This window comes from Olea europaea, chromosome 6, assembly GCF_002742605.1.
Source record: "Olea europaea var. sylvestris chromosome 6, O_europaea_v1, whole genome shotgun sequence".
Taxonomy (NCBI): Eukaryota; Viridiplantae; Streptophyta; class Magnoliopsida; order Lamiales; family Oleaceae; genus Olea; species Olea europaea.
This window is the reverse complement of record NC_036242.1, coordinates 8,421,432-8,440,674: the sequence shown is the minus strand read 5'-3', so window position 1 is coordinate 8,440,674 and position 19,243 is coordinate 8,421,432. Positions and strand designations below refer to the sequence as shown.

The 19,243-nt window shown below is 33.5% G+C and overlaps 2 pseudogenes; one reads left to right on the top strand and one right to left on the bottom strand.

Annotated features, from left to right (window-relative positions):
- Nucleotides 1-1,304, top strand: part of LOC111395716 — a 68,671-nt pseudogene extending 67,367 nt beyond the window's left edge.
- Nucleotides 1,305-6,255: 4,951 nt separating this feature from the next.
- LOC111395725 lies at nucleotides 6,256-10,257 on the bottom strand (annotated as a pseudogene).
- Nucleotides 10,258-19,243: the final 8,986 nt, after the last annotated feature.

The following is a 19,243-nucleotide window of genomic DNA, read 5'->3' as shown; positions in this document are numbered from 1 at the left end:
CACACATTTTCGGATCCCGTGCAAAAAGTTTATGATCTTCTGTTATACTGGGTACAGCTTTATACACGCATCTTTAGTGCTACCGTGTGCTTGTGAAGTTATTTAGTTATTGATATTGAATTTGATTTCTTATTTCCTCATTTCCGAATATCCAACAAACAAATCATCCTTGTGAGCAGAGAAAAACTTTTTGCAGATCCAATGCAAAGTGCAGTTCTTGACTGGCCAAAGCGCTTTCACATTATCAATGGTATTGCTCGGGGTCTTATGTATCTCCATCAAGATTCCCGTCTAAGAATAATCCATAGAGACCTCAAAGCTAGCAACATTTTGCTGGATTCTGATATGAACCCAAAGATATCAGACTTTGGCCTGGCTCGATGTTTTGGAGGAAATGAGACTGGAGCTAATACAAGCCGAGTAGTTGGAACATAGTAAGAATCTCAATCCCTAATTATATTAAATGCTCTTCTATTGCTCATAACATAATTTCCTTATAAATTTTATCACCACATAGTGGCTACATGTCCCCAGAATATGCTATAGATGGTCATTTCTCAGTGAAATCAGATGTATATAGTTTTGGGGTTTTGGTGCTTGAGATAGTAAGTGGCAAAAGAAACAGAGGATTTTCTCACAGAGATCACCACCACAACCTTCTTGGACATGTATGTATAGTTTAATTATTTCTATGTTCTTGACAATGAATTTTTTCCTTTTGGCATTTGGATTAGAAAAAACAGTCCCTTTAATTTAGTTTTGTAAGTACAGGCATGGAGGTTGTACAAAGAAGGAAGGTCTTTGGAATTAGTCAATGCTCACCTTGACGTCTCGAGCTATTTATCAGAAGTGCTTCGATCGATCCATGTGGGACTTTTATGCGTTCAACAGTGTCCACAAGATAGGCCAAGCATGTCTGTAGCTGTGTCAATGTTAGCGAATGAAGGTTTGTTGCCTCAAGCTAGACAACCTGGTTTTTTCACAGAAAGAGATGCTGAAAGTTCAAGTAGCACAACCACTGCAAATTCAAAAAACCAAATGACCATTTCACTGGTGGAAGCACGATAAGTAAATTAGATACAATAGTTACCCTGTTTTGCTTTTTTCGTTCTTCAACCAAAATACTGTATTTGTCTTCCATTATAAACATTAATTTTCTATTAAAGAAATAACATTCTCCTCTGTAATTGATGAATTTAGCAAACATGATACCACTGGCAAATAAAATCAAGTGAGTAAGTCAATAAAGATTGTATTTTATTCTAATAAGGTCATAATGTCAGAAATCCTACCAATTTAGGTAAGCAATTTGTCTTGACCGTGATGAAAGTTATATCGAGAGTATTGACACTTGTACATCGAGTGAATCTCGAAGTATATTGGACAGGTCCAAATGTGTGAATTAATTTCTATAGCATGACCATGCACAGATTTTAATTTATACTTGACAGTCTTATGTATTACCTTATTCAGCTACGGAATGGAAAACTTCCAATCAGTTGCATACTCCCAAATCTTCCTCAAATTAGGGCATGGGGCAGTCATTAAATTTATAGAGTTTTTATGAACTTAAAGTTACAGTTACAAATGGAAGTCAAATTTGAAAACCCGAAAGAAGTCTGCCAAAAATATAGGACGAACATCCACAGGTTTTATTTAAGATGATCATCATATTTAATTTCTAGTTTTTTGTTATTACTTTACTGTTAAAAGAGCTGATTATTTATTAACATGAATATAGATGAATCAAATGCATTCAATTGCTTCTTTTTATTCATCTGCAACTGGGATCTAGCTGACCTTCATGAAGAGCAAGAATTGAAGTAATCTTACGATGCAACATTAGAAAAAATAAAATATTCTGAATTCAATCAACATTCTAGCTATAATTAAGTGACCGTTTCTTCAATAATTATCATATTGTTCAACCTATCTATCTACCTTCTAGATCAGTTATTCTGATTGTATATGTGTTGGCGTTGGCCTCAGATATACAAGTTTTTTCATTAACAGAACTGTTTTCCATGAAAAGTTCAAATCTTTTGGGATCTGCAAATTTGCTAACTCCTCAATTCGTAACATGAAAAGCACTGTGTGTTTCTGAATGCATGATAAGTCCACATGGATACATCTCCTCAATTAATATTCAGAAGAAAAAAAATTTGAATGTTTCAAGCATTCATTCATTAGTTCCAAAGCTTAATCTTCATTTCAAAGGAGTGAAAATTGCTCAAGTTAGATGAGTATTATCAATTCCATAAAGTTAACTCGGAAACTGAAATTCGATTCATATCGCTACTTAGATATCCTAAAAGGCTATGATAGTGATTCATGTCTGAAACTTGTGTTCTTTTTGCCACTGTCTCTAACAAGATGATTCCCATGCTGAAGACACCTGATTTTATGGAGAATTTACCTTAATGGTATACTCTGGAGCCATATAGCCACTGTATAAAGTTATCTATTGTAGCCGCAATAGTTGCTAAATCAAGGTAAATCTATATCTTTAATTTTTATGGGCTTCTTCTTCTTATTAGAATCGTTGTTTGATCCTGAAAGTTACTAGTTCAATCCTAAAATCACCCAGAGGGATGAATAGGTGAAAACTAAGGAATTGAAATTATCAATTAATAGCAACAAATCACTTATTAATTGTTCTAGATGTTTAATCAATCAAACCAATTTATCCTATGTTAAACTGCCACAATTTGCAATATAAAGGTAATAAGGTTTGCAATATAAAAGTAATAAGGAATACAAGAATTATTGACAGGGAAACTCAACTGGGTAAAAATTATGGGACCAAATCAATAACCTCCGCTATAGACAATAAGAACATGCAGTACGATCCAACCTAGAAAATCCAATAGACTCACTATCTAATTTCTGCAATCTCCAAGACTTGCTGGAACATGCTTCACTCACACTTATTTCCAATCTTTAGGAATTTTCTATCTCTTGTGGATCACTAAAAACACCTTGTTCTTGTACTATTTCTATATTCCTAGTTCAACATCCCTCAATTTTCAGCAACCTCTGAAAGTTATTAAGAAAGTACATTCCTGTATGTGCATAAAAAGTGGGTATTTTTGATTATATGAATTTAATGTTTTCAGTAAAGTTGTGGTTGAATGAACTCAAGAATCAAAGGATTGATCTAAGGCTTAAATGTGTTTTTCAATATTAGAAAGATGTTATGAAGAAGAAATATAATGAACAACCACGCCAAAAACATTTTAGAGCTTGGGTATATATAGTAGAAGGCAATTAGGTAACTCGTGCTGTATAAAATTCTTGAAAAATGCGAACTAGGATTTTACGCGTAATACCATCTCTCGAGCACGTAGCTAACGATAAGCGAGCGACCAGTGTGTCACTTGAGCAAGAGCTAGGCGATACTATTTACTTTTTTTTTTTTCCACGAGCATTAGATAGGTGTCACGCTAGCGTAAATTCGACAACTCCCTCCTCGTTCCAAACTCAAATCCTAAGTTACCTATGTCATCTAGAAAATATTTCAATTGACTCCTTGACTTTTAAACTTTTCATATTAGTCCTTTTGTATGAAGAATTGACAATACAATAAAATCCTAACAGATTCTAAAAAGAACTAGCTGATGCAATTTTCTTTGCATGAATTGTGTTTTAATTAAGTTTTATTCATAGTTGCTGCTATATTTTACAATGACCAAGATTGGTCGATGTTATTTTTCCCTCAAGTTCTGCGTTATGAAACTTGATTATAAAATTAGGCTCTATAGAGTGATGATAGTCTTTAGAAGTTCATAAAAATAATATAACGAATCTCAATCGAACCAAGGATACTTGGACTGTTTCTATTGATTTTTATGAACACTCCATTCTTATCTATATTTAATACAAGCTAAAATACAGATTTCATGAGTCTGGCATGATCAAACTTGTAAAATATGGACCAGACCCATTGGCCTGACTTTTAAACAGGCAACCGACTTGCAAATTAGTCCAAGATAAGCTACATGGCCAGACCCCATTGCTTGTGAACATGTCAACCTTGGTGCCTCGAATTGATGATTGGACAGAGTTTTGTAAGTATTCATAATATCTTATCTGGCTAAGATAAGATACATGTCTTAGAATCTAGGAAGTCTAAGAAGTGATTACCAGATAGATTTATTTGGCTAAGATACATCTCCAAGACTTCAAGTATTTAGTTATTGGATTTTTCTATTTGTATAACAGGAATTGACAATATTGGTTGACAATGTCCTCACAGTAGGGAGCTCAGGCTTTTTTTTATTCATTATGGGGCCTCCTCCAATATTGTAGTTATCAATCACATTGTCAATCTTGGTTTTACATACAACACTTCCCTTATTTATATACCTGATTACCAAGGTAGTTGACCATCTCCATTCCATGAATCCTGGTGTCACCGGGATAACCAAAATTCTTCCACGTGTTGTTTTGTGGGGAAGCTCCAGTTGTCTTGTCTATTAGTACAAGGTTTTTAGTAACTCAGAGTCATAATTAATGTCAATTTCATTATTTTCCTTTCATCACTTACTTTCAATCTGGCATAAATAATCAATAATTTGTCAAACACGTTTACTTGACGTTTCTTGAAGCCACATCTAGTATGGGGTTTATTCCATGGGGAAAAAAAAGGGTAATGCAGCTTAAACGTGTCTATTCTTACAGCTACGTAAAGTTTATGGAAAAATCGGTAATGAATCTTATGCTTGTAAATCAAGCAACTATCAAGTATTCTTTCTTCTTTTCCTTAGATATGTCATTCCACACAGGAAAAAATCATATAATTGGTCTCTAATTTGTTTTATTGCATTACAGCAATGGCCCTAATATAATCTGATGAAGTTGGAAGAACAGCAACCAATACTGGAACTTAACCCGAACTAAAACCTGCAGTAGATTTGAAGTTGCGTGCATTGGGAAAAAATGGCTTGTTAGGGCTGTTTTGGCATAATTTTGAGTGGGATTCGTTCGTTCATTTTGAAAGATCAAAGTTGATTTGTGTTATACTTTGTGAGAATATTGATATCATATGTTTACTTGCCAAAAATGATAACTGGGTGAATAAAAAATTAATGCTCAAATTGATGAATTGAAAGAGCTTAGTGTGTCAAAGGGAAAGCTACAAGTTTAAAAAGCTATATGGCTACACTTTGAAAGTTTGTAATCATGTGTAGAGATTCTTTCCACGTGCAAACGCAAGGGGTACAAATCAAGAACCGAAATAGCACTTTGGATCTTGAACTCGTGTGCACATGAATGTTGCACTGAACGAACCAAAAAATGACCTCCTTAGGAGGGTCCACGTTTTAATTCACACGGGAAAGCAGAATTCTTAAAGGATATAATGGAACTTATTAGGAGAGAAGAAGCCACCATTAGTGAGGCTTGTATTTCGGCATTAACAAAATTCGAATAAACTTGTTAAAGAAATGAAATTGAAGAATGCAAGAAAAGGAGATTTCAGTCTTGATAAATAATTTTTAGTTGAATCAAAGAACTCAAAACTCAGAAATTTCACTCTAAACGCGATATCCTTCGAAAAAAAATAAAAAAATGGAGTATATAAGAATTATCAAAGTACTTAATTTATCGTTATTCGTATCTTCTCTGTGCATGAAACTGACTTCGCTCTCTGCTTCTGGGGACGAGCTCTTTTCAAGTTTAATCAAGGCCTTATAGACGACTATGACTTTCTCTCGTCCCTAGGAAGTGACAAAGACAAAAGTGAATGCTGCAAATGGAAGGGTGTGGCATCTAGCAACTTAACTGCTCACGGGAATGTTTCTTATTATCATCCCTTGCTTGAGATGCAGCATTTGAATTACTTGGACTGGACCTAAGGGGATATGATTTCGGAGGTAGTAATCAAATAACAAAATTCATTGGTTCCTTCAAGAATTTAAGACTCATGAAATTTAAGCATGAACATCGGAAAGTTACCAACCTGCAGACTTGAAATTTTTGTATTCACTTGTCCATATTGTCACCAGCTGAGATTCAAGAACTTAGAATTGCTTTCTCATCTCTCTCCATATCTTTACTTGACTGGTGTTAACCTTAAAGAAACCAACTGGCTTACAGCAAATACCAAGGCTCCCTTTTCCTCAAAGAATTGCTTTTTAAAAGAAAAGATACATAACCTCGATTTTAATTAAATAAGAACTTTAAAAAATAAAGAACTAAAAAAAATAACTGTACCCATGTGTAGCGCCACTATTGCTACATAGTACATAGCATTACTCATTAAAAACAGTGCTATTATATTAGCATGATTATGTGCATGTTCTGCAAAATTATCATTTTGTTGAACCTTCTCTATCTGGCTTCTATATCAGTGATACTCACTGCATTTGAATTTGGCTCGGTTTACAAGTTTCTTCATTATTGTAATGCAGTTTACAAGTTTCTTCAATATTGTAACTCCCTCCCATGAAAAATCCAGGTTCATTGGGATCAGGAAAATTTGCTCCCTCCTGATCACTTCCTAGCATAAAAAGCACATTGGACATAAATGGCCTGTCATCTACGTGTTTCTGAACGCATAATAAGCCCACGTGTATACATCTCTTCACTTGAGATTCAACATATGAATCTTTCAAACATTCATCCATTAGTTCCAAGGCCATGTCTTCTTTCCAAAGGAGCCATGCCTATGAAAATTGATCGACTTAGACGAGTTTTGTAGCTCGCAAGAAAACTAGTAGAGATATAATTATAAAGTACCAAAAGCTACAAATAAAAGTAAAATTCAATTTGCTCGCACTACTTACATGTCCTAGAAGGCTATCACAGTGATCCATGTATCTGAAACTTCTGTTCTTTTTGCCGGTCACTATCTCTAACAAGACAACACCCATACTAAATATATCTGATTTTACTGAGAACTTCCCATCAAAGGCATATTCAGGAGCCATATAGCCACTGTATAAAGTTATTGATCAATGGTCATATGATGTTGTGCAAACAATTAATTTTTTAACTAAAGTTAACGAGAAATTGAAACTTACTATGTCCCAATAACTCTTTTTGTTCTTTCTATATCGTGACCCCCTCCAACAATTCTTGCCAAGCCAAAGTCTGAAATTTTCGGATTTAGATATTCATCTAGCTTGTTTTGATATCCCTATGGATAATCTTTAATTTGGAGTCGTGATGAAGATAGAGAAATCCACGAGCAATCCCCATAATAATGTCAAAACGCTTGGGCCATGACAATATTGTCCTTTTATCTTCATTTGCTCAGAATTGCACAGTTTTAATTGTTAAAACTACATGTTTGATCCCCTTGGATCAAGCATAATGATTTACAAAACATATTAATCAGATAAAGGGTTTCTAAGGTCATACCAAAAATAAAATTATCCAAGCTTCTGTTCTCCATGTACTCATAGATTAACATTCTTTCGTCTCTTTTAGTGCAACATCCCAATAATCTGACGAGGTTTCTGTGTTGGATTTTGGCAATCAGATTCACTTCATTCTTGATTTCTTCAATACCTTGTCTAGATGTTTTGGACAGTCTTTTTACTGCTACTCCTTGTCCATCTGATAACCTACCCTTAATATGCAATATAAGATACAAATGTTAATGTGATAAATTCATACAAAGATAAAAGGCAACACATCTGTTTTCGCTAGAGAAATTACCCGGTAAACAGGACCAAAACCACCTTCACCTATCATGTTTTTGCTGGAGAAGTTATCCGTGGCAGTAGCTACAGTTGCCAAACCAAATGAAGGTAATTCTAGGCCTTCAGTTTTCCTTTCTTCTCCTATAAAACAATCATTGCCTTAGGGCTTTAATGCAAGGTTACTGTGATTTATGTATTCTCAAGCACTTTGCTGCACTTGTAATAAAACTTCTGTGAGAAAGAACAGAGGATAAGTTTTATTACCTTTACTTGTTAGTCTTCTCTTTAGAAGTGTGCCCCAGCAGATTAAAGCAGAGATAAGCACTCCGACAGCAGTCAAAATGAAGATTATCTTTGCGGGCCTTTTCTTCTTCTTACCTAAAACATTGTTAGATTCTGCAATGAAAAAAAGCAGCTGATGTAATTATTCTCCACATGAATCCTTTTTTAATTTAACTGGTTATCTAGAGCTTCTGGCTTTCTGATATAAACTACAAGAAATAACATTAGTTGATTTTTCTCTCTTGTATTCCCCTTCTGAATCTTGATTATAAAATTTGGTTGCTTAATATGATGCTGGCTTTTAGAATTTAATATAACTAACATTGCAAAGGATCTCAACTCTGTTCTGTTTTGGACCGTCCTTACCCACAGATAAAACTGAGTTTTCTCAATTTCAACTGGCAAAAAGCTTCAAGTTAAATATGGATACTTGAGAGTGTTTCTATTGATGTATATCGACATTCTATTCTTATCTCCATCAATATGAACTAAAATATTAGGTTAAATTTATGAATCTCATATGATCATATTTGTAGAACCTAGACTGGAATAGGTGGCCCAACCATGAGATGACTTGGTTTGCTTACTGGTCCAAGCAGGTCTACTTGCCCTGATCTCATGTGAACCAATCAACCTCAGTGCATTGGCCGGATCAATGATTGGGCTGAGCATCATTAGTATACATGATCCAGAAGACAACATGACCTAAAATTTTTATACTACAGAGAAATTGGCTATTTTGTGTAACATGCGATTAGTATACATGAGTTTCACGAGCTCTAGACCCGGTCCGCACCACCCACCTTACCCTACCACCTATAGGCGATCGTCCGTCCTACTCCCATTTATGGTTTCTAAATTCTCTACGTTCACGAGTAGATACATGTCTTAGAAACTAAGAGTGATTACCAGAAGACTTACCTAGTTCTGAAGCTGGCAAACGAATGTAGATGTTCACCTTGCTATCTGCTTCAGGAGACTCTCTAATATCAATTAAATCCCCAAACCACATCAAACAGCTACTGACTCCATCTATATAAGGGGTAGCAAAAGCTGTACAGGAACAGCTTTTGGAACACTGAGCTTGGCATTCATTGAAACTCATACTAGTATTCAATTGAAACTGGAACCTATCAGGAAAGTTAGCTTCCACCCCAAGAAACCCGTCTCCATTCTGGCAATTTATTGGCTTAATTCTAACACATCCACCGGACCAATCTTGCACGTCCCAATCCTTCTGAAATCTTGGGGCGAATCCCTTCAGACACTCACATATTGGTACCTGACTAATTCTGCAGATACCACTAGGACCACACCGAGCATAATTGTCACAAGAATCACGTGGAAAAGTGTGAACAAGATTCCACCCATTTTTGCTCTCATTCATAGTATAGCGATGGAGAAAGCCTGATTTGTCTAAAGTTAATCTCGTGATTAATGAGCTGTTATCATAGAGTGAAATCCTGTCTTTATTGAATACCAAAACCGGTTTAAAAGGTGTAGTGAGAATGAAAGGGAGATTACTGGTGTAATGCCCAATCCATGGGCTGCGGCGGCTTCTTTTTATCTTCCCGTGGTAGACAACCATTTCAACTAGGCCACCATTATATTCAATCCTGTCGGAAAATTCTCCAATGGACGGATCATGAGAACTTCTCCAAGACTTCAAATATTTATCTTGACCCTATCCAAGGTAGTCTACCAGTTCCATTCCTGGTAACCTGGTATCACACGGGTAATCAAAACTCTGCCATGTGTAGTTTTGTTGAGAAGTTGAGTTCATAATTACAAGGTTTCCAGTGTTTAAGAGGCGTACAACTGGAATTGATGCAACACTTGACATATTTGATGACCAGATAATGATTTTGCCTCTCTTAAGAAGTAAAGTTCCATTTCTGGCTATGGACAAGATCCCTTGCGAGTCCATAATGGGATTATTTCTATTTGCAACCCAAATAACAACATCCGGAGTAGTTTTGTACCATATTCCTAAGAACCTGTTATTGGAATGCCAGGGGAGAAGAATCCCAGCTCGAATATTTCTCCCTCAGAGACTAAAATCTGCCCATCGCGAATGGTTTGGTTTGCAGAAAGTGTATCTGCTGCAACGGAAAATTTGAGAAACGTTAAAAAATAGATGAGAGCAACGGTAAATTGTGATTGCAGCATTTTTTGGATCAAGGAATCAGTAAGTTGCCATTCCGTTTGACTTTGGAAAACACAAAACCAATCTGAATCTTCTGTAAATTCATCATTTCTTTTCATTCTGGAGTTAAGTGCTAACACGTGTAGTGACTTTTCTGTGGTCTTTTGGTCCTGGTTGGCACCTAGTTTAAGGTGTGAACGTTGAAAAATCTGCATACCATCGAATAAAATAATGGAGGGGACGCATTAGGTTGCCAAGATTTTTCATTCATTTTCTTTTTCTGTTTTAATAAAGAATGTGTGGTTGAAAAAAAAAAAAAGAAAAATACATTTTAAAAAAATGAGTACCAAATGGGGGTTATATAACAAAACTCTATAAAAATGGGGATAAAAATATTGGACTTCGTATAGAAAATTCCATGTTTCAAGGAGCACACCTCTATCGTCTAAAACGAAATATCTCAAACAACAATTGTATGGGAAACAAGACTCGCTAGGAATTTTACACCAAATTATTAGAATAATAAAATAAAAGTTAATTGATAACATTTTGAACAACCCTACACACGTGGCTGCCCCATAACTCCAATTTTTTTTATACAAAATCCTTTAATTAATAAAAAACAATTAATAACTCACCAATACGTGTCACATTTAAATTCTAAATGCATAAATTAACTAAATTACCATTTAAGACTATCTTTCGATCTCTATAACTTGGACTTTGCTTACCCAAATTAACCTTTTTTCAAATCTAATATGTATAATTAATTATGATCTATTCAATTAGCGCAATATTCACATACTTATTATCGTTCCATCAATATCTAAATATTTGATCCAAATAAAATTGAAATTTAATATATATCACTTTAGTCCTTCACTTTTCAAAATGTTAAAAATATAGCATATAAAATAATTAATTCTAATCTATGAAAATTTTCGGGGCTCTACAAAGATTCTAAAAGTCGCGACGAGTAGTCATCGACCCAAATACCTTGGACTTTGAAATTACCTTCATTACCTTCAGATTATAGCTTTGAACAGCAAGATTTAATATATTATTTAATCAACTTTTGCTGTAATGTTTCTCTTTACCATAGTCTCCACTTTTTTTACTGAAGAAAGCTAAGCTCATTACGTTTTTGTTTATTACACTCTATACTATCTATTTCATTAAATTTTATCTGTATTAGATACATGAATGTTCCCCTACTATCTTCATTAGAATCGTTCAAACTTACGACAATTATCTCAGGAAGTGAAAACATCGCAATGACTCATTATTGTCGAATCAATCTTTTGAACGAAACCATGAACTCGAACACATCATCAAGTACACTGTTCGGTGACTGCGAGGCTTGAAATTTCGTCCAGGTTGGAAAAGGAATAGCTAAAATGACTCTCCTACCACTTCGAGGGTTGACTTCTTCAGCATCCGACGAAATTATGATGGAAAAAATGGGAACGAACCGGGTATTAGCAGAGAGGCTCATTCAGGTTGAACGGTTTGTTGCTTTCCATGGATGAACCCATTATATCAATATAATCATATTAAGTGAAATTATTTGTATATCATTATGTATAAAGCATCACAGAGCTAGAAAAGTGTTTAAATGCAACTCAAAAGAAAGTCATGTCATGCTATTTATAACCAAATTCTTGGAAGGAAGCAATTATCGCCATTTAGTGCAAAATCACCAAATCACAGCTCGAATTTTCTTGAGTAACAATTGGTGTGATGGTTTCAGGTCTAAGTGTACGTTTATCCCCTAAATTTCGTCTTAATTTATGAAAATTGTGAATCTTAATTCATGTGTACCATCTTATCTTAAAGTTTCCTGCATGTAATTGGTGGTAATCAATTTTCATGTGTACTTACCTTCAGGTAGGACCATGCCAGTAGACGTCGGAAGCATAATGGTGTCTGCAATGTTGTCTAACATTATTTCACCATTCGTACTTAAATCAGGGTCAGAATTCAATAGTAGCTTTGCACTCAACATACTTATTGTAAACATTCGAATTTTGGACATAGTATAACTTTTGCAATACAATATTTACTGTCCCCCTCCGTCACGCCACAAGTCAAAGGAACTTCATCGTTGTTCAGGCACGACACTATAGGCTCCTTGCCTCCTCTATCTACTTGAAAACAATATTTGCAATATTAGCAAACACAATTTCAATATTTCTAGTTTGCATACTAGGGAATGATATGAGAGTGTAATACCAAATGTATATTTCCTCATAACTAATGCATATACCATTCATTTATTGCAGTTCAGTAGCCAACGGACCCACATGGTCATCCAGGAACGGGTTGATACCTCATCCATCTAGTTGAAAAAACAATTGCAATGAATGTGAAGGAATTCAATATTTGTAATTTTCGTACTACAGAATGAGATGAGAGTATTTAAAATCTTGAATTTCTTACAGATTAATGCACGTACCATTCACCTCATAGCTTCTACTAAGCAATGGAACGTCATGGTCATCCGAGCATGGGTTGAAGCCTTCTCTATCTACTTCTAAATCACAGTTGTAATATTAACAAACATGTCAGTGATTCGCAGTATAGGTACTGCAGAAATGACATTATATTTATTAATCTGAAGTTTTAAACAAGTAACACACATACCTTGTTGTAAATTTGCAGTAATTCTGCGCTCATCAACATCTGCCATAGTTGCAAAGTTGGTGGAATCGGATTAGGTCACAAGTGTAGTTATGAACTCCCTAAATCTTACAAATTCGGAGGTCACACTGTTCGGGTCGCATTTCAATGATGATTCATTTTCCCAATAACAATTCCCCAACTTTCGCTTTTGACAAGATTGCTCCAGAAGTTGCAGCTTGTCATCCATATGTTGACGATGCATACACGTGAGAAGTATGTCTAGGCGCGCGAGGCATAGAAAACGAACTCGTATGCCCTCCAAGGATATTTTCACCATTGCTGTCATTTCTTCTACCGTCACTTGATTAGTCATCGTTGTCAATTTCACTGTCATCTTCACTTGACTCGTCACGATCACTATTTTTACCCGATTGGTCATCAACACCAGACGTCTCATCCACTTAGCTTCCTTCTCCAGTCTCTTTTTCAATGGCATCCCGATAGATAATACGTCATTACCTTCACTTTCCACATACTTTGCTTAAAACTGTGGAGCGATATATTCTAGGCAATAACATTTAATGCAAGCACAATACGATCTTCAAACGATACGAGCATCGAGATATATGCTTGATCACGCTTGTTTTCAGTGGAACGTAGTGTTGCATACATGTGTAGCTGCGAAAATAGAAATTAAGTGTCTATAAGTATATATTGTATACAATTGCCAAATGAAAAGATTGATTACATTCAACATGATCATATACCTATAAGTTCTTGAAGAATACCTCATATGTACATTGCTGTAGTTACTTTGTAGATGTCTAGCTAAGAAGCCGTGGCAATCATTATCCAGGCCTTTGACCAAACCATTCATCAATTTCAGATACTGCCTCAAACGTCCAAATTTGTCTGAAAAATGCCATTGTGAGAAGAGTTTATATAGACATGACAATATATTTGTGTCAAAATAAAGAATATATCATCTAAAATATTTATCCATACCTGCATGACAATGGGAAAGTCGTGAATTGTACAACTAATCTCATTCTCCTTCTTTTTTCTTAGTCTCATGAAATTTTCTAACCCAACTACCCTTAAATTCCCTCAACAAACGATTGTATCACACTCTATCCCCAAAGGTAGTAAAAAAATATGTTGAGGTCGTCAATGATTAACAATGCGTTGGAATTGGCACTCATATTATTATTCAGAGCGTCAAATACTCCTTTGACAATTAGAGCAAGGTTGAGCTTGTATTGATCAACTCGGGGCATCGACAATCAAAGAAAAATCTTTTCGAGTGGACACAAAATCTTCTACATCGATTTGAAATATTTGTCCTTGAATCTCCTTTTTTCCATCACATGAGTAAACCGATCGCCTTACCGAGGGAAACCACATTTTAATCTCATTAAGACTGCGTACTCTCGCAATCCGAACCTAGTCAAATGCCCTTGTACATTGAACCACAATTCGTTTATCTTATCAGTTTGGATGGATCTGAACACTAGTTATTGGAATAATTGGATAGAGAATTGTATGTCTAGAACCTCGGCCACGAACCCGAGGCATGAGTTGTGAAAATCTTTGAGGTGTTGGTCATCAAAATGCTCCATGACGATTTCTAGGTACTAGAAATTGCATCTTTTCGAAATGTGGACGTGCAACCATGAATTTTCGCAAAACAAAAAATTCAAAATTCATCTCAAGAAAAAGGTACAGCAGGAAAGCAAAAAAAAAAGTCAAATTGTAATAATTCGTATATATTAATGCCAAGCACACGTGTAACGTTTGGATGAACTGAAGATGGTTATGTTGACCAAGGTACAACAAAAAATCAAAAAAAGATTATAATATTTCATACATGTTAATGCCAAACACACATGTAATGTTCAGATGAACCAACGTTAGACATGGATGGATGATTGCCAAACTGATCCTCGAGAAACTGTTGTGTCTCGAGAAAAATTGAGATTAACTGTCAGTCTTGATAGTTCATCTATCGAGAATGATAGTTAATCTCGACAAAAGACTCAACTCATCTCTCAAGTATATGAGGGCTAGAAATGAAATAATAAATGAATCTAGGGATTTAGTTTCTTTTATTGAAAATTTAAGGACTAAATGTTATGTTATATGAAGGAGGGTGACTTGACTTGCAATTATTTAATAGTTATCTCTTAAACATTAAACATTTCAATCCAATCTATCCTTGTCGTTAGGTGTGCACCAAAAAAAATTGAAAAATCGACCAAACCAATCAAATAGAACGGTTCGGTTTGGTTTGACACAAGTAATTGATTTGATTTGATTTTCTTTTAAAGAAAATCATGGTGGGTCGGTTCAGTCATGTTTTGAAGTCTCAACCTGTTGGTTAACCGAACCAACCCAACCTACTTTTATGTTCACTTTTTTTTTAGCTTAGGAAAAATAAAAATCAAAAAATAAGCCCTAATCTTATAACTATAACTTGATTCCCTCCAATTTACGATGTTCCGGTAAGTAATAGCACTAGAAATTTTCTTTCACAAATTCATTTTGTTATACTTAGCCCTTATTTGATCCCCATTTTAGGAGGAACAATGCATTTTGAATAGTAGATTGATAGAGAATGCGTTGTTAAAAATTAAAGAAAAGTTTTGAATTTGTGTGTAATGTTATTTCATTGAAGAGTGTGTGGTTGAAAATGAGTTTTGAAAAAATGAATTGTATGAAGTATGAGAATCAAACAAGGGTTTAATATTTTTCCCTACTCGGACAAACAGGCTACATAATATATAAAAGCAACAAAATTCTTAAGTTTCTTCTCTATTAACCTGACTTTTTTGTCAATCAATAGTTCTTGTAATATAAAATTATTTTGTTATTTTAGTTTTTGAAATCTAAGTGAGCCTAAAATTGGAACAATTTTTTTTCAAAAAAAAAAAAAATCAATTTGGACTGAAAGTTCTAGCCAACAAACTGTTGGTTTAGTTTGGTTTGGACTGAAATTTGTCCATACCAACTAATTTGATTTTGATTTTAGGTTGGAGCCGAAACCGGCCTAAACCAAACTGCGTCGATGCCTACTTATCATTTTGGGGGAAGACAAGAACAAAGAGCAGAGATAGAAGAATTGAGAAACAAGAAGAAGAAAGGGGAAAGAAGAAAGGAATGAAAGAAAACGAGAAGAAGAAGAATAATAAAGAATGGATGACAAAGCATTAATTGAGTTAGGGTTCTTCAATTTGCAGAGATAAGCAAAATACATACTTATTTAGGAATGATATTTGATTTTTGGGTTTATGGATAATTGCTTATATTTATGGATTTAGAAAGGGAAAATGAATATTGAAGTTGAAATGTAATGAAGATAATGAAACTTTCAAAATGGATTCATGAAATATATACTTATTTTTTTATTTCTCGTGATTATATGATGTAAAACAATAAATTTAAGGAATTGAGGTTGATTTCTCCATTGTTAAGCAATTATTATAAGCAATATTTGGACAAAATCCTATGCGGGTGCTATTTTTTAAATTAATCCCAAAAAGTGCTATTCCTGTCAACGGATTAAGTGATAGATTTCAATATGTAGAAATAGGTGCCAGGCATCAATACTGTGGGATTTTAGTGTTGTTTTTGTCAAACCTTCGGTTTCTAAGATTTTACAAGTTTGAATGGAACTAAATGATAATTGTTAAAGTCTAGGTATTGGATTAAATCATGTATAGGTTTTGTGTATGGATAAGATAATGATTTTAAGAAAGTATAGTAATTTAATGGATTTGATTATGTGTGGTGGTTTGTTGATAAATAATTAAAGAGATGAAAAGTTAGAGAAGTAAACACCTAAGAATAAATATAGAAGTTGAGAAATTACATAGTGGATTTGCATTAGTTTCCTTGTCAAGTTTTAATTTGAGTTATCATACCGTCCGGTAGTAATGTGAAAGTTTGAAAATGGTCGTCAATATAACCAAATTGCCATCCATAGATTGTGAGTGGAAAAATTTTAATATTTTCTAGTATTGATATATTATTATATTATGTGCAATTATATGTTCGATTACATGATTATTATAAAAAATTTCTTTTACTATGATACAAAATTTCAAAGATTGTATATGGTACATTTATGAATTGGAATGTGAGACATATGTTGTATTAAGATCGATTAGAAAAGTACCATGATTTTATACTTTCTCTAATTCACTGAAGGGCCTTGAACGTGTATATATAGTTAACCGAGTAGCCTTGATCGTGTCTAGAACTGATTATGAGGGATCTTTTGAAATTCACTTGCGTTCACAGAGGTGGCTTGAGGCCTATATCGAGAGTGCTTAGCCCAAGGGACAATCCACGCTCGCATGACCATATTACATATTTCAGTCAGATAGTACATTTTTGATGAATTTTTCAGTACATTTGATGTGAGTATGTGATGATATTTTACAATGTTATGAGGATATCTCACATCTTTTATTATTATTATTATTATTATTATTATTATTATTATTATTATTATTATTATTATTATTATTATTATTATTATTATTATTATTATTATTATTATATGTTGTTATAATGTAAACTATTTAATGATATCAATTCGATTTTTGATAAAGATGTTTGAATGAGAAAGTATAATTATTTTCGAACTTTTCCACTCACTGAACTATCAACTCATATCTTTGTCCATGATTTTTCCTATAGGTAGAAATTGATTTTTTATAGTTGGAGGAACCTGATGATTTCAAAGTGATAGCCACAAGACATATCGAGTGATATGATTCATTTTGATAAAGCACGAAATAATTTTTTTGGGCTTATTACGTGATATTTTTCATAAGCAATTGATTTGGCATATAATTACTAGTAGCTCATGGTCAACTTTAATACTGGATTTGGCATCAAATCAACATCTGCCATCGACACATCACACATCACATTTCAGGTCTATAGGGTGATTCGGGATAGATCATGTCATTTTCAGGCGCACATTCACATAATAAAGTATTTTACACGTAAACTCAAGTTCTATACTTTTTAATCCCACATTTTTTTTCAAAAAATCACTACTAAAATATCATTTGCCCTCAAATTTATCAGTATAATGTCATCAAAAAGGAGCTCAACCATTTTTATCCCGAGTATCTTTGAATCTTCAAAATTAAGGATTAAATCGGTAATTTTTCATTTTCTTTTTGAGAAGAAAATGTTTATTTTAAAAATAATATATTATTTATAGATAATTCAAAAAAAATATTTTCCTAGGTTTGGTGTTAAAGTTCGAGTGCATGAGGTTATCGATACTAATTCGATACATTGTTATTCATTTACAAAACAAAGAATTCAATTATTTGTTTATTTCCCTTTTCTATTTTTTTAACTACCCCCTCTGTCCCATAAAAAATAGGATTACTTCTATCTTTACACAAATTAAGAAAATGTAATTGATATAAATATAAATATAAATTTTAATTATATTTTTTCTAAAATATTCTTATATTAAGTAATTCTTTAAATAAGAATAATTCATATTTTAAAATAACAATGCACATTAAATACTGAAATATTAGAAAAATTAAAAATTACTTGCACTCTTAAATAGGAATGTGGTCTATAATTTGAAACAAACAAAAAGGAAAAGCAAGCATATTTTTATAGGAAAAATGCAATATTTTATTCACTAGGTCCATCACTTTTTATGCATTCTTCTTGTTTGTCGCTTTTTATTTTTATTATTATTTTTTTTTGTAGCAAGGTAGTCAAATATATATATACACACACACCGTTTTATAGGGACTTTGTGCTAATAATCTTAATTATTGAAAATAAGAATTTTAACGAAATTAGAATTTAATATTTGGATATATATTGAATTATTGTCGAATTATTTGATATAAAGGTATTTAGATAAATTTAGAATTTTAACATATTTATACTAAAATCTTATCATAATTTTCTTTGATAATGTTATTTGTTAAGAGTTCAATTTGAATTCCAATTAAGAGTCCTATTAAAATTCTAGGTAGATCATTAACATTATCACAACTATTTAATTAGTATAGATATGCATTCAATTGATGCCAACTTACAGAAAACAGGGGAGAGAGAAAAGAACAAGAGAGAACGTTAGGAAAAAAAGGGGAGAGAGAGAGAGAGAGAGAAATGAAAAGAAATGAAAATCTTTTTTGGCGTGTTCGAGATTCGTGTGCAAAAAATTTCAGTCCTAAATAGCTCAAGTATATAAGAAATTTAGCAAATAGGTATCGATTTCTCTAAATGTTGAGTGATTTTTGTGTTTCCATTTTTTAATATTTTAAATTAAATATTTTACGTGCTATTATTTATCCAAAGTAAAGAGGGATTGTGTGGGTAATATCATCTAGTATTATTATATAGATCTACATAGAAATCGGTGATAGGCTTAAATATCCTAAATGGAGATTGGGAATAGATATGATCTAAGGGGGAATGAGACAGTTACGTTTCTAGCCTACTAGAAAATTATGATAAGTGAATATTTTACTTACTTTTTCTATTAAATTGTGAAACT